The sequence below is a fragment of the Vicia villosa genome, linkage group LG6 (genome assembly GCF_029867415.1).
Source record: "Vicia villosa cultivar HV-30 ecotype Madison, WI linkage group LG6, Vvil1.0, whole genome shotgun sequence".
NCBI lineage: Eukaryota > Viridiplantae > Streptophyta > Magnoliopsida > Fabales > Fabaceae > Vicia > Vicia villosa.
In genome coordinates, this window is record NC_081185.1 from 56,526,293 (window position 1) to 56,547,599 (window position 21,307).

General features: G+C 38.8%; 1 long non-coding RNA gene across 1 annotated transcript; it reads right to left on the reverse strand.

Moving 5' to 3' along the window:
- Nucleotides 1–19,395: 19,395 nt before the first annotated feature.
- On the reverse strand, nt 19,396–19,995 carry LOC131611548 (uncharacterized). The gene is made up of 3 exons (XR_009286983.1): nt 19,946–19,995; nt 19,779–19,830; nt 19,396–19,639 (listed from the first exon to the last, which is right to left on the reverse strand). It is a non-coding gene; the product is annotated as an uncharacterized LOC131611548 (long non-coding RNA).
- Between the last annotated feature and the right edge of the window lie 1,312 nt (nt 19,996–21,307).

Below are 21,307 nucleotides of genomic sequence, written 5' to 3' on the forward strand. Positions count from 1 at the left end.
CTGGATCCATGAAGAAAATCTTGAAAAAATATATGAAAGGGCTGGGTATCGAACCCATACCCTTGGGGACACACACCAAACACTCATAACAGCGCAGCTAAACGCGCTTTGTGTATAACAAACGCCCTCAATCAAATATATAAAAAACAATAAAACATAATAGAAACGTGCGCGAAATTTAAACTGGCGAACCAAGTGGTGACACGCCATCGTCTTCCACCCCAGAACTCACAAAAACCTGCAAATATAGCTACGGTTTTACTACGAAACCGTTCGTAGCAAAGGCACCTGAGAAAATAGCGATTAGCTCATGCTTGCACATAAACTCTTCGCGACCCCTCTATCTTCTTCGTTCAAGATCTCTGGTTCTAATTATGCCCCATATTTGCCCTAATTTAACCTAGAACGCAAACCCCCAATTTTAACCCTAGAAAACCTTACTCGGTCGTTAATGGCAACACACAACCAAACCACGCAAACTTCAATTCAATCATCCAGAAACGTTCACAAACATCATATGAGTTATAATATACAGCCAATGATCAATGAGAATGCATATATTGGTCGGATCGAAGAGGTTTTCAAAACGACTTACCTTGGCAAATATGAGATAATTCTGGGGGTGTTGAAGCAGAGTAATGATCCAGCCACGTTCAGAATCCCTCAATGAGTCTTTTGCAACCTTTAATCCTTATTGAAACCTCCTAAATCTCAAAAACCGAATTCACGCTTTTGGAGAATTTTTGAGTTCTTGCAAGGTATCCTTCTGCAGAATGCTTCCAACCCTTATTCATGTGGTATCTGTTAGGTACTTATAGGCAACGAGTTAGGTTAACAAAATAGTCCAAAATCTCACTTGAATCCAATCTTGCAATATTGAGAAATTTGATTAAAAATTTGATTTGAAAGCTTTCTAATTTTGTCAAACATTATATCAATTTTTCCTAATTAATTGTGCACGAAAATATTTCATTATTTTGTCATAATTATGATTGGAAATGATCAATGTGAATCTTTTTACCATAATATTTGATTTTTCTTCAATTATATTATTTTAAATCATTTTTAAATGAAATAAAAATCATATAAAAGATAAATAAAAGGTGAAATTCGTGCCATATGGTTTGGATAGCTTGTGGATCAAGTTTGATTCATAAAATACAGGCCCACTTGCAAGAAATTCAATTTGGACCTCCTTTATTTCACATTTGGTCCTCTAAAATTCCCCAACTTTGACCAAGCATATTTCACTCAATTTTTAAGCTATGAGGGAGTTCTAGGACTTTTTGGAAACCTCAAGAGGTCCTCTATAATCCACTTTGGAACATATTTTTCAATTGGAGCTTTTATCTTGATCATATCCTCTTTGAAAAAAACTGCTTTTGAAGGATGCTTGAAAAGGACCTGTAATCTTTTGCATTATACCTCTCAAATGAAGCATTTCTAGCCTTGGCTTGTGAGAGACAAAGTTGTAGAGAATCAAATTTCCTTCAAAATAGGATTTGAGTGGGGAATTTTTGATGTTCCATGTGAAAGTTATGGTAAGTCAAAGGTAAGTTGACTTTTTCCTAGAGAAACCCTAATTTGAACCTTTTTGTATTTGTTCATCTCTGAGTTTCTACTGATAAATCATGATCAAATTTTGATCAAATGATTGATATACTCTTATATACTTGATATTTGACCAATGATCAGAGGTTTGGACCATGCTTTGATTGTGGTTGACTTTTAGGTTTAATCAATTGACTGTGAATCTTGGAGTTTGTTTGAGCAGGTAACTTTTGGAGTTGAGCTTTATCTTTTGCCCTGGAGCTATATTAGGTCATTATGATTCAAATAATTTTGATTGAGACCCTTATCTTATTGATCTTCTCAAGAGAACCTCAAACCCTAGCCTCAGGAGACTCTTGACTTATGGGATGTTATTTGGATAGAACCCTAATTGTAGATGGGATGAATAGGAAAATTTTGGGGTATGACACAGGCGCACCCCACGGAGAAACACTAGGACAAATGAATTTCTTCTCAAGCAATTCTTCCAACTTCTTCTTCAGTTCATCCAATTCAGATGGCGACATACGATATGGTGCCATCGACACTGGACTAGTTCCCGGAACCAAGTCAATAGAAAATTCTACTTCTCTTTCTGGTGGTAATTCATTCACCTCTTCTGGAAAAATTACCGTCTTCGCAAAACAGTTGATATGAACACGGTTGAATTCCAACCAGTTCATTCCCAGGATTACATCGAGTTGTTTCAACGGAAGGCACACTAAGTCCATCCCGAACTCTCTACCAAAAATGTCAACCGGACAATTCAAGCATGCAGACGAAGTAGTTATTGAACCCGACGCAGGAGTGTCAATAACCATACTTCCATTTATGTCAGATATCTCTAGATTCAACCTCGTAGCACAACCCAAAGAAATAAAAGAATGAGATGCTCCAGTATCAATAATCGCAACTAAAGGCGTGCCATAAATGAAACACGTACCTTTAATCAATCTGTCTTCTGGAGTAGTCTCTGACCCGGTCAAAGCAAAAACCTTTCCTCCTGACTGGTTCTTCTTTGGCTTGGTACAATTCGGACTAATGTGACCCTCTTCACCACAGTTGTAACAAGTCACAATCTTCTTCTTGCAATCAGCAGCAATATGGCCCACTTGGTCACACTTGTAACACTTCTTCAGGTCAAGCTTACATTCGTTCCTACGATGTCCCATCTCACCATAATTATAACATCTGATACGAGCGGTGCAATCTCCCCCACTGGGTTTCTTCCAATTAGCAGACTTACCTCTACCATATGGCTTACCTCTATCCATAGGCTTCTTACCCTTTCTGTCAACCAACTCGCGAGAGTGAGATGACTTCAGCTTGATGTTATCCTCTTCAAAAATCCTACTACAGTCAACTAAGTCAACAATCCTCCGAATCCTCTGGTACCTAATGCCCTCCTTGATCTCATCACGAAGGCCATTCTCAAACTTGACACATTTTGAGAACTCACTAGCTTCATCATTATTGTAATGCACATAGTACTTTGCCAGTTCCACAAACTTTGCAGCATACTCCAGTACCGTCATGTTACCTTGAACCAATTCCAGAAATTCAATCTCTTTTCTGCCCCTAACATCCTCAGGAAAATACCTTATAAGAAATTCCCTTTTGAATATAGTCCAAGTAATTTCTATACCATCAACATCCAGTTCATCTCTGGTTGCCAACCACCAGTCATCAGCTTCTTCCGACAGCATATGTGTGCCATACCTCACCTTGAGATTCTCAGCACAATCGATGACCCTGAAAATCCTCTCGATCTCCTTTATCCGTTTCTAAGCACCCTCGGGATCATGCATGCCTTTGAACAATGGAGGATTGTTCCCCTAAAAATTCCCTAGTTGCCTTTCAGCACCAATCCCTGCTCCTACAGCATTCCCTCCAAGCACACCAGCAATCATGCCCAGAGCCTCTGTGATAGCATCATCATTTCTTTCTCCTCTTCCAGCCATTGTCCTGCTTAACCAAAAAAAACCAATCAGAACAAAAGTATCAACAAATAACTCGTATTACTCGCATACATAAGAAAGACTGACACTAAGACTCTGGTCACAACGACCGACTAGGCTCTGATACCACTATTGTAACACCCCTTTAATAACCCGCGGCAATTAACAAAATTAAATAAGAGTAAACATGCAAAGGGCGTCACAATTCAAAAATAAAAGGAAACACACACTCGACATATGTCATGCATTCACTGAAACATCTGAATTATAACTCATTATATAAAATCATGTTTACACAGCGGAATTGAATCATCAAGTCAACATAACATCATTAATGTATCAGACTTCAAACAAAATAAACAAAATAGAGTTATAATCGAAACTCAAAACATCGTGTTCCCAGTGTTACATCTATTGGAGCATGACACCGACACAACAAACTAAACCGACTTATGAGATAATCCTCACCAAGTCGCGCCGCTATCCTCAATCTGAAAATGACAACAAGTAAGGGTGAGTCTCATCACAGTTAACCAATGTTATTGCGTCATAGATAACAACATATCATAGTTATATCATTCACCCAATTGTTTCATATTCAGACACATCATGTCACACATCTACAAACATCAAGTCATCACATAACATATATTAATCATGTTATAAGAAAAATCATGCATATGTATGAAACTGACACTATGCATGTGGTACCCACATCACCAGTGGAAAACCCACCGACCGATCTATCATCATCCAGATACGGCCCTGCCAGCACAGATTCCACACAATGGGAATCTTGCCCTTCACTGTATCCTCTCATCATTAGGATACAACCCTCATCAAATGATTATGAATGCATGCAAACATATATACAACATACTATCATCATTATCATACTATGAGTAGCATCATCTTATACTCATTCATCATCATTCGTCATCATCATTAACAAGTATGTTCAATATATATATATATATATATATATATATATATATATATATATATATATATATATATATATATATATATATATATATATATATATATATATATAATTGCATCATTCAATAAATCAGATATTTCATACAGACTCATCAGTTTTAAGTCACACATCATCAGACTTTCAAACATCACAAAACAACAAAATCTGCAGGTCACGCTAACCATACGCGTACTGATCAGTGGTTTTCACACGTATTTTTACCGATGTTTTTAGTTATCTTTAAGTATTTTATTTTATGTTTTAATTTATTATTCGTCATGTTATGCTTTGGTTTTGTGTTTAAGTGTTTGCAGACTCAGATGAATGAAGTGGAGAAAATCAGTGCAAAACGTGAAGAAATTGATGAAAATGCACATGGCCTGGCCAAACGCGTCTCCACACGCGTGTGGAGCCTGCACAAGTACATCCTGCTGCTCAAACGCGTCCCCAGATGCGTGTGGAAGTGAAATATTGAGGTCTGCTGGCCAAACGCGTGCCCAGACGCGTCCCAGACTCCCACATGCGTGCCCAGACGCGTCCCTGACTCCCACACGCGTGCCCACACGCGTCCCAGAAGCCACAACTGCAAAGGAAATGCCTGCCCCTGCCAGAACGCGTCCCAGGACGCGTGTCACAGCACCAGACGCGTGTCCACACGCGTGTGCACGAGATTTTTGGGCCTGTTTTGCTGAAAAGCCCAGAATGACAGTAATAAAAGAACCAGAATGCGTTTGGACAGGGGTTCGACGAATTTGGGAGCGAAAATACATTAGAGAGGCTGGAGAATTCAAGATTGATGCAAGGAGTGAAGGATTCTATGAGCATTAGCCATTGAAGATCTGATTCCTTCATTTATCTGTAATGTCTACAATCAAAATTATGTTTTCTGTTATTTTCATGAGTAGCTAAACCCCCCATTGCTAGGGGGTGTCCCTGATTCTGATTGTGATGAATTTATTCAATTGATGCAATAACTATTTTACTTTTCATGTTTGTTAATTTGTTCTTCATCCGTTAATAATGCTTTATCCGTCGGAAAAACAGATTCTGAATATGAATGAATAGTGTAGCTGGACGGCATATTATTTGTGGACATGATTAAGAACATATAATATTTATATCAACTAGGACAAGGGATATCATATTGTAACCGGAATTTCTTGTTATTGGAATGCTTGATCATAACCGTAATTATCTATGGACATAGTAATCAGGTTGTGAGGTCAAAGATCTTTTCACTAAGGCCTTAGGATTAGATACTCTAAAGAACCGGTAATTAACTATGAAAAGCATGTTATTGTGTTGAGACAGAGAATTCATTGCATGAAGAATCATTCACCGTCCCTAGCAATCTACTCATCTCTGTTCATCGTTCTATTATTCTGTTTATTTACTTTATTTGCAAAACCAATCAAAACAACCTGTTGAACTTTTGTTTAAATGAAACACTGATAAAACTCTATATCGTCAAGCAGTCCTTGAGATTCGATACTTGGGATTTTCCCATTACTACTACATAGGAAAAAATAGTACACTTGCTATTTTCCTATCAAGTTTTTGGCGCCGTTGCCGGGGACTGCTAAAATATAGAGTTTTGATTTATTTCAATTAAAATTTTGTTGCTCTGCGACTAAAATTTTATTTTCTGCACTATTTATTTTTCCTAATTCTAATATTTGTCTAATCTGTGTATGCGAGGTAAGGCCTCAGCTGAATTTCTTTTTGACGCAGAAATTGAAAGAACTTTGCACGCAAGGCGTAGACAAGCTCGGTTGGCTAATCTGGAACCTGAAGAGGAAACCGTGTCAGTTCATTCCGATTCAGAGTCTGAAAGTGAAGAAGAAACCATGGGTGAAAATCCTCCTCCTCCTGAGAGGCTCCTTGGTGACTATGGTGCTGCAAACACACCGGGGGGAAGACAAACATTTGTCAACCAACCGGTAAATGCTGCAAATTTTCAACTACACCCAAGCACAATCAATCAGCTTGAAAGGAAACCTTTCACCGGAAAGGTCAACGAAGACGCAAACAAGCACCTACAAAGATTTCTGACCATGAGCACAACTCTAAAAATTGATGGTCATACTGAAGAAGCAAAGAGACTAAGGATGTTCCCTTTTACTCTAGCAGAAGAGGCAGAAGAGTGGTTCTATTCGCTCCCAGCGGGCAGTATCACATCGTGGGGAGAGATGGAAAAAGCTTTCCTAAATGAATATTTTCCAGCTTCAGTTTTTCTACGAAAAAGGTATGAAATTCTGAACTTCAAGCAAAAGGAGGGTGAGTCATTGGGGGATGCCTATAAAAGGTTCAAGAGGACTTTGGTGGCATGTCCGACACACAATATGGACAAAACTGAACAAATGCAAATGTTTGTGAACGGGCTGAGAATCAAGACAAAGCAGTTAATCGACACAGCAGCTGGAGGCTCAACAAATTTCACAACAGCCTCTGGTATCATCAAGATCATTGAAGCAATAGCTGCAAATGAGCATTTGGAGCTGTATGATAGGTGTGCCAGTAAACCAGAAGGAATCATTGATCTCAAGCTGGAAACCTCAAAAATCCGAGTTGAAGATGCGATATCGGCTGAAGTTGAAAAAAGATTGAAGGCTATGAATATAGGTACACAACAGGTGGCTCAAGTGCAACAAGCTCAACCTGTAATCTGTGAAATTTGCAGTGGTCCTCATCAAACTGTTTGTTGTGTCGCAACTCCCAAGCAAATTGAAGAAATCAAATTCTTGAGGCAAAATAATCCTTATTCTAACACCTATAATCCTGGGTGGAAGAATCATCCCAACTTCGCTTGGAAAGATCAACAACAACAAGGCCCTCAGAAAGCGGAGTGGGAGGTAGCTATCGAGAGATTGGCTGGACAATGCTCTCAATTTCAAGAAGAGACAAGAAACAACCATAGGAACACCACAGCTTCAATCAAAAATCTAGAAGTTCAGGTGGGTCAAATAGCACAGCATATCACTCTACAGGCACAAGGCAACTTTCCGAGTGCAACCGTGAAAAATCCGAAAGATCAAGAGAAGATTAATGCTGTTACAACAAGAAGCAAAAGAGTGGCTGAATCTGAAAAAGAAAAAGAGGAAATAGATGACCCTATGGTAATAGAGGTGGATTTGGAAATAAGAGAAAATCCGAAAGAACCAGAAGTTGTGATACCACCGGTTAAACCAGTTGAAGAAAAAAAATAAGAAAGATGCTGAACCGGTGATCAAACTACCCTTCCCCTCCAGAGTGACAAAGAAGAAGTCAAAAGAGAAAGATTTTGAGAAGTTCACTGCCTTGTTCAAAAAGTTAGAGGTAAATCTACCATTCTTCGAAGCACTTGAGCACATGCCCTTGTATAGGAAATTTATGAAGGAGGTGATGGCGAAAAAGAGATCAGTGGAAGGAGAACAAAAGATTGCAACTGAGAAGTGCGGTTTAGTCTCGTCAGCAAGAAAGATCCCAATAAAGAGGAAAGACCCGGGAGCGGTGGCAATACCATGCACTATCAATAACATAACTTTTAAAAAGGTACTCCTCGATTCTGGTTCTAGTGTGAGTTTAATGCCTTTGTCAATTTTTAAAAAGCTTGAGTTGCAAAAGATTAGTGAGAGTAAGACACAGTTAAGGTTCGCCGACCACACCATCAAGAAATCATATGGGGTAGCAGAAGATGTATTGGTGGAAGTGGATAAGTTTGTATTCCCCGTAGACTTCCACATCATGGACATTCCGGAAGACGAAGAAACTCCTATCCTTCTTGGGAGGCCATTTTTGTCGACAGGCCGCTGCAACCTCGACATTGAAAGGGGACACTAACGCTGAGATCTTTTGATGAAGAATTAACCTTGAAGATGTTAGGAGTTAAGAAACATAGGGCGGTTGTGAATGATCAAAATTCTGGTGGTATGACAGAAAGTGAAAAAAAAGACAAAAAACCTGAGCAGCTCCAAGAAAAAGTTTCAAGCATAGCATCTCGGGTAGAAACAACTCATGAAGCTATCAAAAGTCCGAAGAAGGCTAAGAAAGTCAAGAAGAATATGGTAAGTGAATTGAAGAGAAAAGTTGTCCATGCCTTTCATCTTCATGAGTTTTTGGTTGCGGAGGTGAAAAGCAACCAGGTGTGGAATAGAAAATACCCTCCATAATAAAGGGTAATGGACCGTCGAGCCATGCGACGTTAAACGAAGCGCTTCGTGGGAGGCAACCCACAGTTTTAATAATTAATTTATCTGTTTGTTTGTTTTATTTTCAGGAAATAAAAGGGGCATTTCAAGTGGAAGCTATGGAGTGCAGTACCCTCTGTGAGTCACCTCTCTCGGGCTTGTTCTAAAACATTGAGGTCAATGTTTTGTTCAAGTTTGGGGGAGGTTTTACTTTTTGCATTTTAATTTATATTGCTGCTATAATATGTGTAAGACTTACAAAATCATTCTCCCAAATTTTAACCGAAATTTTTAAATTTTGAAGAGTTTTGATCTTAAAGAGCGATCGGGAATAGTATATAGAGATGAAGGGAGGATTGGTTGAGGACAGGAAGTTCGGAATAATGTGACAAGAAGAGGTTTGGTTAAACACCCTTGGTTCCTTAAATGAAATACGAGTCCAACGTGTAGATTTGCACCATAGTACTTGTATCCTGAGAAGTACTCCTCGAGTAGTTTATTGATACAGTCTGGCATAATTCAGATTCACATGCATGATGATTGGTTGAAAAAAAATAAAGGATATAAGGTTGGCACCAAATGATGAAAAGGCGGTAAAAGGCAACCGGCTCGCTAAGTTGGGTAACCCTTACCCGGTTATTCAGCCCAAAGGAGGTTGATCCCCAAACGTCGTCCAAAAGGACAATATACAACTGTAAAGTTTGAAAATTTCATCGGTAATAAGAAAGTAGCAAATGCTGCTCGTTTGGTGCCAGAAAAAGAAAATATAAAGTCTTGATCTGTCTCCTGCATGTGATGATTATTATGAGAAATACAGTGCCGTAATGTGATTGTCCGAATGAAAGAGGAGGAAAATCGGAAAGAGACTTAAGTGCAAAGCATAGTTGGAGAGGTATCGAAAAGGGGAGCTTAAGGTTTAAAGTGGGAGCAGAAACTCGTCGCGTCATGTGAATGCCGGACCACTGTTTCTTGATCAATAAAACTGGATATCTCACGTATGAATACCGATGTGCCTTGAAGGTCATTAACTCTTGTAATTGTCGCTTGAGGTCAAGCAACGGTTTAAGTTTGGGGGAGTTTGATCAGTGGTTTTCACACGTATTTTTACCGCTGTTTTTAGTTATCTTTAAGTATTTTATTTTATGTTTTAATTTATTATTCGTCATGTTATGCTTTGGTTTTGTGTTTAAGTGTTTGCAGACTCAGATGAATGAAGTGGAGAAAATCAGTGCAAAACGTGAAGAAATTGATGAAAATGCACATGGCCTGGCCAAACGCGTCTCCACACGCGTGTGGAGCCTGCACAAGTACATCCTGCTGCTCAAACGCGTCCCCAGACGCGTGTGGAAGTGAAATATTGAGGTCTGCTGGCCAAACGCGTGCCCAGACGCGTCCCAGACTCCCACATGCGTGCCCAGACGCGTCCCTGACTCCCACACGCGTGCCCACACGCGTCCTAGAAGCCACAACTGCAAAGGAAATGCCTGCCCCTGCCAGAACGCGTCCCAGGATGCGTGTCACAGCACCAGACGCGTGTCCACACGCGTGTGCACGAGATTTTTGGGCCTGTTTTGCTGAAAAGCCCAGAATGACAGTAATAAAAGAACCAGAATGCGTTTGGACAGGGGTTCGACGAATTTGGGAGCGAAAATACATTAGAGAGGCTGGAGAATTCAAGATTGATGCAAGGAGTGAAGGATTCTATGAGCATTAGCCATTGAAGATCTGATTCCTTCATTTATCTGTAATGTCTACAATCAAAATTATGTTTTCTGTTATTTTCATGAGTAGCTAAACCCCCCATTGCTAGGGGGTGTCCCTGATTCTGATTGTGATGAATTTATTCAATTGATGCAATAACTATTTTACTTTTCATGTTTGTTAATTTGTTCTTCATCCGTTAATAATGCTTTATCCGTCGGAAAAACGGATTCTGAATATGAATGAATAGTGTAGCTGGACGACATATTATTTGTGGACATGATTAAGAACATATAATATTTATATCACCTAGGACTAGGGATATCATATTGTAACCGGAATTTCTTGTTATTGGAATGCTTGATCATAACCGTAATTATCTATGGACATAGTAATCAGGTTGTGAGGTCAAAGATCTTTTCACTAAGGCCTTAGGATTAGATACTCTAAAGAACCGGTAATTAACTATGAAAAGCATGTTATTGTGTTGAGACAGAGAATTCATTGCATGAAGAATCATTCACCGTCCCTAGCAATCTACTCATCTCTGTTCATCGTTCTATTATTCTGTTTATTTACTTTATTTGCAAAACCAATCAAAACAACCTGTTGAACTTTTGTTTAATTGAAACACTGATAAAACTCTATATCGTCAAGCAGTCCTTGAGATTCGATACTTGGGATTTTCCCATTACTACTACATAGGCAAAAATAGTACACTTGCTATTTTCCTATCACGTACCAACAGGCCCAAAAATTCACAAAACACACACCATACGCATATCATACGCGTATGGATAGAACCAGAATTCCACACAAAAATGAACATACGCGTACCAGCCAGGCATACACGTACCATCACCAGGCCATACGCGTATCATACGCGTACCAGCAGAAGACCCATTTTGGTGCACAATGGGGGAGCGTACCATACGCGTACCAACCCCCCATACGCGTATTATACGCAAATGGGCAGCAGTTTACCAAAACCTGCAACTTACCCATTCGTCTTCCTCGCGAATTCACCTGTACAGTCTGCGATGTTGATATAAAACCAGCAATTTCACATATCCAGACACACAACATTCATCCAACATCAATAGTATATGATCTTCTATTCGATTTTACTTATCACAACCTAATTCAACTCAATTATTAGGAAATTCAGATTCAATTCAATGATGAATACAACAGTAAAATCAGAATACATAACCTATTGATCTAAACAATATTCCTAATCAACATCATCATTCACAACACAATAATAGAGATTAAATGGAGAGTCCCCCCTTACTTTAGCCAAATTCTTGATCTTTTGGTCTCTCCCTCTACAGTTCTCCTTCAGTTCTTCGTGTTCCCCAAAACCTCTGTTCTTTCACGTTCTTTCTTTCTTCCCAAATCCAATTGTTTTATGAAAATAATAATAACATTAGTAAAAAGGATTACTATATCACACCTCCTTCTTTTACTATTTCCTCACATGGCCCAATTGCCATAAACCATTATTTTCACAAAAATACTTAATAATCCTAATTATTAATTCAATATTCCAATTAAATTAATATTAAAATTATACGGGTGTTACAACTCTCCCCAACTAAAAGAGTTTTCATCCTCGAAAATATACCTCAGGTAAAGAGTTCTGGATACAAATCCTTCATCTGGCTCTCCATCTCCCACGTAACGTTTCCTTCAGCCGGTCCTCCCCAAGCTACTTTGACTAAAGCTATTTCCTTGCCCCGCAATTGCTTCAGTCTTCGGTCCTCAATCCTCACAGGTAACGCCTCAACCGTTAAGTTATCTTTCACCTGTACATCGTCCACTTGGATCACATGGGACGGATCCGAAATGTATTTCCTCAACTGAGATACATGGAATACATCATGCAAGTTTGCCAGCATCGGCAGTAAAACGATACGATATGCCACTTCTCCCACTCTTTCAGAAATTTGGAATGGTCCAATAAAACGTGGAGTCAACTTCTTTGACTTCAACGCCCGACCAATACCTGTCATAGGAGTAACTCTCATAAACATATGATCTCCCTCTTGAAACTCAAGTGTTTTCCTCCTCTTGTCATGATAACTCTTCTGACGACTCTGAGAAGCTTTCATCTTCTCTTGAATCATTTTAATCTTCTCTATAGTCTATTATACAATTTCTGGTCCAACCACAGCACTCTCACCAGATTCGTACCAATACAACGGCGTCCTACACCTCCTACCATACAAAGCCTCAAACGGAGCCATGCCAATACTCGAATGATAACTGTTGTTGTAGGTAAACTCAATCAAAGGCTGATAACTATCCCAAGTACCTCCTTTTTCCAACACATAAGCCCTCAACAAATCCTCTAACGACTGAATCGTCCTCTCAGTCTATCCATCAGTCTCCGGATGATAAGCAGAACTCAATCTCAGCTTATTACCCAAAGCTTTCTGCAAACCTTCCTAGAACTTAGACGTAAACCTCAGATATCTGTCTGACACGATACTTGAAGGAATACCATGCAGACTAACTATCTTCTCAATATATAATTGAGCCAGTCTCTCCATCGGATAATCCATTCTTACCGGTATAAAATGTGCAGACTTCGTCAACCTGTCCACCACGACCCAAATAGCTTCACAATTCTTAACAGTTCTCGGCAACCCAGAAACAAAATCCATCGATATGCTATCCCACTTCCACTCAGGAATAAACATCGGTTGCATAAGCCCAGATGGCTTCTGATGCTCAATTTTTTACTTCTGACACGTCAAACAAGAATACACAAACTCATCAATTTCCTTCTTCATTCTAGGCCACCAAAACAACTTTTCCAAATCATGATACATCTTGGTAGCACCAGGATGAATGCTTAACCCACTAAGGTGTCCTTCTTCCAAAATACGTTTTCGAAGTTCAGCAATATCAGGAACACACACTCTGTCACCAAACCTCAATATACCGTTCTGGTCAACTCTGAATTCACCACTCTTGCCTTGATTAATCAAAGTCAACTTATAAATCAATTCAACATCAGCTTTATGACCATCTCTAATTTCTTCAAGAATACCACTAGTCAGCTTTAGCATACCCAATTTAACACTAGTAGGAGTACCTTCACACACCAAACTCAAGTCTCTGAATTGTTCAATCAAATCCAATTCTTTCACCATTAGCATAGACATATGCAAAGTCTTCCTACTCAATGCATCAGCAACTACGTTTGCCTTACCCGGATGGTAATTCAAACCAAAATCATAATCTTTAAGGAATTCTAACCACCTTCTCTGCCTCATATTCAGCTCTTTCTGATCGAAGAGGTACTTCAGACTCTTATGATCACTGAACACCTCAAACCTCGAACCATACAAATAATGTCGCCACAACTTCAAAACAAAAACCACAGCTGCCAACTCTAAACCACGAGTCGGATAATTCCTTTCATTCACTTGATTTGTCTCGATGCATAAGCGACCACTTGTTGATTCTGCATCAGCACACCACCTAAACCCATTAACGAAGCATCACAATAAACCACAAACGATTCTGTCGGATTCGGCAAAATCAAGATAGGAGCACTAGTCAACCTCCTCTTCAGCTCTTGGAATCCTTATTCACATTTTGCATCCCAAATAAAAGCCTGACCCTTCCTGGTCAATTTAGTTAACGACAATGCTAACTTTGAAAAGCCTTCTATAAACTTCCTGTAATAACCTGCCAAACCAAGGAAACTACGAATCTCTAACACTGACTTTGGCGCTTCCCACTGAGATACAACTTCTATCTTTGTAGGATCGACAACAATACCATTCTTGGAAATCACGTGTCCCAGAAAACTGACTTCTTCTAACCAAAATTCACACTTCGACAGTTTCGCAAAAAATTGCTTCTCTTTTAAGAGCTCTAATACAGTTCTAAGATGTTCCGCATGTTCTTCCTCATTCTTAGAATATATCAGAATATCATCTATAAACACCACCCCGAACTTTTCGAGATAAGGATGAAAGATCCTGTTCATATACTCCATAAAAACACCAGGTGCATTAGTAACTCCAAACGACATTACCGAATACTCATAATGTCCATACCTTGTTCTAAAAGTAGTCTTCTGAATGTCGTCATCTTTCACACGAATTTGATGATACCCATACCTCAGATCAATCTTACTAAATACACATGCTCCAACCAGTTGATCCATCAAATCACCAATCCTCGGCAATGGATACCGATTCTTGATAGTAACCTTGTTCAATTGTCTGTAATCCACACACAGTCTCATAGAACCCTCTTTCTTCTACACTAGCAACACATGCGCACCCCACGGAGAAACACTAGGACAAATGAATTTCTTCTCAATCAATTCTTCCAACTGCTTCTTCAGTTCAGCCAATTCAGACGGCGACATACGATATGGTGCCATCGACACTGGACTAGTTCCCGGAACCAAGTCAATAGAAAATTCTACTTCTCTTTCTGGTGGTAATTCATTAACCTCTTCCGGAAAAATTACCGTCTTCGCAAAGCAGTTGATATGAACACGGTTGAATTCCAACCAGTTCATTCCCAGGATTACATCGAGTTGTTTCAACGGAAGGCACACTAAGTCCACCCCGAACTCTCTACCAAAAATGTCAACCGGACAATTCAAGCATGCAGACGAAGTAGTTATTGAACCCGACGCATGAGTGTCAATAACCATACTTCCATTTATGTCAGATATCTCTAGATTCAACCTCGTAGCACAACCCAAAGAAATAAAAGAATGAGTTGCTCCAGTATCAATAATCGCAACTAAAGGCGTGCCATAAATGAAACACGTACCTTTAATCAATCTGTCTTCTGGAGCAGTCTCTGACCCGATCAAAGCAAAAACCTTTCCTCCCGACTGGTTCTTCTTTGGCTTGGTACAATTCGGACTAATGTGACCCTATTCACCACAATTGTAACAAGTCACAATCTTCTTCTTGCAATCAGCAGCAATATGGCCCACTTGGTCACACTTGTAACACTTCTTTTGGTCAAGCTTACATTCGTTCCTACGATGTCCCATCTCACCACAATTATAACATCTGATACGAGCACTGGAATCTCCCTCACTGGGTTTCTTCCAATCAGCAGACTTACCTCTACCATATGGCTTACCTCTATCCATAGGCTTCTTACCCTTTCTGTCAACCAACTCGCGAGAGTGAGATGACTTCGGCTTGATGTTATCCTCTTCAAAAATCCTACTACATTCAACTAAGTCAACAAACCTCCAAATCCTCTGGTACCTAATGCCCTGCTTGATTTCATCACGAAGGCCATTCTCAAATTTGACACAGTTTGAGAACTCACTGGCTTCATCATTGTTGTAATGCACATAGTACTTTGCTAGTTCCACACACTTTGCAGCATACTCCGGTACCGTCATGTTACCTTGAACCAATTCTAGAAATTCAATCTCTTTTCTGCCCCTAACATCCTCAGGAAAATACCTTCTCAGAAATTCCATTTTGAATATAGTCCAAGTAATTTCTATACCATCAACATCCAGTTCAGCTCTGGTTGCCAACCACCAGTCATCAGCTTCTTCCGACAGCATATGTGTGCCATACCTCACCTTGAGATTCTCAGCACAATCGATGACCCTAAAAATCCTATCGATCTCCTTTAGCCATTTATGAGCACCCTCGGGATCATGCGTGCCTTTAAACAATGTTGGATTGTTCCTCTGAAGATTCCCCAATTGCCTTTCAGCACCAATCCCTGCCCCTACAGCATTCCCTCCAAGCACACCATCAATCATGCCCAGAGCCTCTGTGATAGCATCATCATTTCTTCCTCCTCTTCCAGCCATTGTTCTGCTTAACCACAAACAACCAGTCAGAACAAAAGTATCAACAAATAACTCGTATTAGTCGCATAAACAAGAAAGACTGACACTAAGACTCTGGTCACAACGACCGACTAGGCTCTGATACCACTATTGTAACACCCCTTTAATAACCCGCGGCTATTAACAAAATTAAATCAGAGTAAACATGCAAAGGGCGTCACAATTCAAAAATAAAAGAAAATACACACTCGACATATATCATGCATTCACTGAAACATCTGAATTATAACTCATTATATAAAATCATGTTTACACAGCGGATTTGAATCATCAAGTCAACATAACATCATTAATGTATCAGACTTCAAACAAAATAAACAAAATAGAGTTATAATCGAAACTCAAAACATCGCGTTCTCAGTGTTAAATCTATCAGAGCATGACACCGACACAACAAACTAAACCGACTTATGAGCTAATCCTCACCAAGTCGTGCCGCTATCCTCAATCTGAAAATGACAACAAGTAAGGGTGAGTCACATCACAGTTAACTAATGTTATTGCGTCATAAATAACAACATATCATAGTTATATCATTCACCCAATTGTTTCATATTCAGACACATCATGTCACACATATACAAACATCAAGTCATCACATAACATATATTAATCATGTTATAAGAAAAATCATGCATATGTATGAAGCCGACACTATGCATGTGGTACCAACATCACCAGTGGAAAACCCACCGACCGATCTATCATCATCCAGATACGGTCCGGCCAGCACAGATTCCACACAATGGGAATCTTGCCCTTCACTGTATCCTCTCATCATTAGGATACAACCCTCGTCAAATGATTATGAATGCATGCAAACATATATACAACATACTATCATCATCATCATACTATGAGTAGCATCATCTTATACTCATCCATCATCATTTGTCATCATCATTAACAAGTATGTTCAATATATATATATATATATATATATATATATATATATATATATATATATATATAATTGCATCATTCAATAAATCAGACAACAATATTTCATACAGATTCATCAATTTTAAGTCACACATCATCAGACTTTCAAACATCACAAAACAGCAAAATCTGCAGGTCACGCTGACCATACGCGTACCAACAGGACCAAAAATTCACAAAACACACACCATACGCGTATCATACGCCTATGGACAGAACCAGAATTCCACATAAAAATGCACATACGCGTACCAGCCAGGCATACACGTACCATCACCAGGTCATACACGTATCATACGCGTACCAGCAGAAGACCCATTTTGGTGCACAATGGGGAAGCGTACCATACGCGTACCAACCCCCCATATGCGTACCATAGTGTATCATACGCAAATGGGCAGCAGTTTACTAAAACCTGTAACTTACCCATTCGTCTTCCTCGCGAATTCACCTGTACAGTTTGCGATGTTGATCTGAAACCAGCAATTTCACATATCCAGACACACAACATTCATCCAACATCAATAGTATATTATCTTCTATTCGATTTTACTCATCACAACCTAATTCTACTCAATTATTAGGGAATTCAGATTCAATTCAATGATGAATACAACAGTAAAATCAGAATACATAACTGTCATACCCTAATTTTTGACCCCCCCTGAGATGACATATCTTTAGGATTTTCATCAAGTCAAAGCAAGTACCCGAAGCAGTCTGGCATTTAATCGAGGATGTTCAAAGACAAGAAAACTCAGGCAAAGGATCAATCAATGGAAGAATTAGTCTCTAATACAATCATAGGACTCAAGAGCTTCATTATTTCACCTATGATTGATTAGAAACCCAGTCATCTGAGTACAGGTTTACTCAGGTCACCAGACTAGGGTTTTTTAGCCTATCAAGGACTAAAATCAGGGATCACTTTTGGGAAACCCTAAAAAGCCCCAGGGGACCATTCAAAGACATCAATCATCTTCAAATAACTCATATGACAAGATCCACTGGACATTACACCTCAATTCAAAGTCTACAGTCATTATTTTCATATGGTCGACAATTAGGGTTTTTGACCTAATTCACCAAGATAGTTGACTTTTAATCAGGACATGGATTCAAAACTCAAGACATGATTCAAGAACCTCTACTACCTCAATATAATCCATTTACATCATTCATTTGAGGAGAAGATCTTGATTCTACACAAAAAGTCCAAATTTTCACTTTATCAGGAAAAAGTCAACTGTATGAGTTCACCTTTGACTTTTGAGATTTTTGGTCAAACCATGACTTTCAAGGATCAATATCATCAATATATGGATATTAAAGTCATTTTACCAAAGAAATTCAAAAAGAATCTTCAAGGAGCAAAAAGTCGGGAATTAGGGTTTTTGAGGGCATTGTGGGAACTCAAAATTTCACCTACACAACTCAAAAAACTTCCAACATGAAAGTTGTAGATCTTGCAAAATAAAATAACATCTTACAAAGGAACTTTTTTCAAAAGATCAATCATTTAAGAGTTTTGGAAATTTTGAAGTTTTAGGTCATAAACACTTAGAAAATTTTCTAAGTGTTTTAACCTAGTTTTCTTCCAACTTTGGCCTCATTTTTCACAAATTTGCCAAAAGATTCTGAAGAAACTCCAAACTAATGATTTGAAGTAGATGTTTAGGGCTTTCCAAATTGTGTTCAACCTTCTCCAAATTCATTTTGAGCTAAGAGTTATGCTTGTTCAAAGTTGGCCTCATGAAGTGAAATTATAGGTCATGTACAATTTGGAACTTTGCAATTTTGTGCATTTTGCTTCACTAAGTGATGCTACACGACCTCTAATACATCTGCAAGCATTCCATACATCAATTTCCATCATTGCATAAGGATTGGAGAATATTCTCAAAAACAAAAGCATGTGATTATGTAATGATTACATTTGAGAATTTATGGCAAATTGATGAATCACCAAAGGAATATCTTCCCAACCAATTGGAGCTCATTTCTGTCTCAAATTTGTCCCCTAAGATCAAGCAAAACCGATGGCTAGGGAGTGGTATCAAAGAGCTCATCATTGCACTTGGGATATTCTTTGAATTCCTTCATGCTTAAGAAACCAAACTTCTTTCATTAAGCAAGCTCACCACAGCCAATTGATCTGCATTCATTTGCCTATAAATAGGAGGGCATACCTCAGTAGAAAAACACACAAAAGCAACTTAAGTTCTTGCTTTCTCTCTTCTCTCTCTATTGCTCATATTGTTCAATAGACCTCTTGGCAAGAAGAAATTCTCAAGCCAAGAGAATCTCTATTGGAGGTGAGTATTCTAGTTACAAAGTAAGGAAGAAGGAAAAGGTAGTTCTTCATACCTTTCTTGAAGATCTTCATCTTCAAGCTTCCAACAACTTGAAGTTCCATCTTTAAGGCGCTCCCATAAGTCCAATGAGGTGTTGTGGCATCACCTTCATCAAAAGCCTACAACAATTTCAAAGAAAGAGAGGTTGTTAGTAACAACAATTCAAAGTTGTTCTACAACAATCAACAACAATTCGAGGGTGTTCTTCAACAACACCACCCGAATCTCCAAAAAAGGAAAGGAGGTTCAAAGCCATACCTCCAGTTGCAGCCCCGTGTTTACGAATTGTTCGCGCATCATCTTCATCAACCTGAAGCTACAAGAATTCGGTTCAGCACCACAACAACATTTCCGAAGCAATAGCAGCAGAAGTTCGGTTCAGAATGACAACAATTTCGCAGCAGCAGAAGGAATTAGGAACATACCTCAACAATAACCGGTGAAAATCTCCTCACCGTAGGTAAGTCAATTCCACTCTTACTCTCAAAATATTATTGCTGCTGTAAACATAGTTCCCTGTTAGAATAAAATTTCCAGATTACAGAAAATTGCATAAGTTATTGTTGCTTTACTGTTAAATCAAAGTGAAAACAAAATTAAGAGGTGATACCTAGATTTCTCCTCTGGTTCTTCTCCTATGGCCGAAAATCATTCACTGAGAGAGAGAGTCCTCCACCGTGAGAAACCGAGAGTGTGAGCTGTTGTTGTTGTTCACCGCGGGTAAAAATCAAAACAGAAAGAGAGCTATTACTAAACTATCATCAAAGAGGAAACAAAAACGAAATTTGAGGAATAAGATACCTAGGTTCTTCAAGCTTCTTCCATGGCCGCTGTGAGCTCCGCCGCGCCTTCATTACTTCCACCATCGTGTTTGTTTATTGAGAGGCCACGAGTTTGAGAGAGAATCGCGAGTGAGAGAAGGTCACCGCCGTTACTGTTGTTCATAGGAAGGAGAGAGCGATTGAGAGTCGCTGTATGTCATTGTTGTTCCTCTATTTTTTTCAGAAAACTATCATGAGAGAGAGAGAGAGAGCAAGTGAGAACGAGAAAGAAAGAGGTGTTCCGCCTCTTGTTTGTTTTTCCTAGGGTTTTCTCTAACCAACAAGTTTGTAGTAACATGGGTGGATCCGGGTTCCTCATGAACCGACCCGGTCCGACCCAAGCACCACCCCCTCTCTTTTTTATTTTTCAGCCTTTAATCTAATTGGGCTACACCCTTCATTCGGGTTTCACACCCCCTCAAGCCCAATTGTTAAGTTTTTTTTGACTAATTTACTTTTAGTTTTCTTTTGAAAATTGTTTTCATAAAAAACTTAATATTTTAATTAGATATAGGATATAGTTTAATTTTTCTAATCCTTATTTAAAAGATGCCAAATATATATATTAGATACATACTTAAATTTATGTTTTCTAAATATTTTCACATAAAACTACAAAAATATATTTTCTTAGATTAATTTCGTTTAAGTTTGATATTTTTATATTATTTCGTGTAGTTAATCATTTAAAAATTCTATTTGATTACTGTTGCACATTATTGGAATTTTCTCACTTCATCCAAGACTTAGAGATTATTTCTCTGTTGTCTTTTGGATTTGTCTGTTTGTTTGGTCTTCCATTTGCTGTAGAAGTCCTTAAACAATTACTGGAAGATCATAGAATGCTGTAAGCAGTGAGCTCATCTGACGTTTCTATTCTGCTGGTGTGGATGCTTAATAACTCTTGAGATCCCAATTTATTCCAAGCATATCACTTGAGGATCAAGGTAACACCTCAAACTCAGA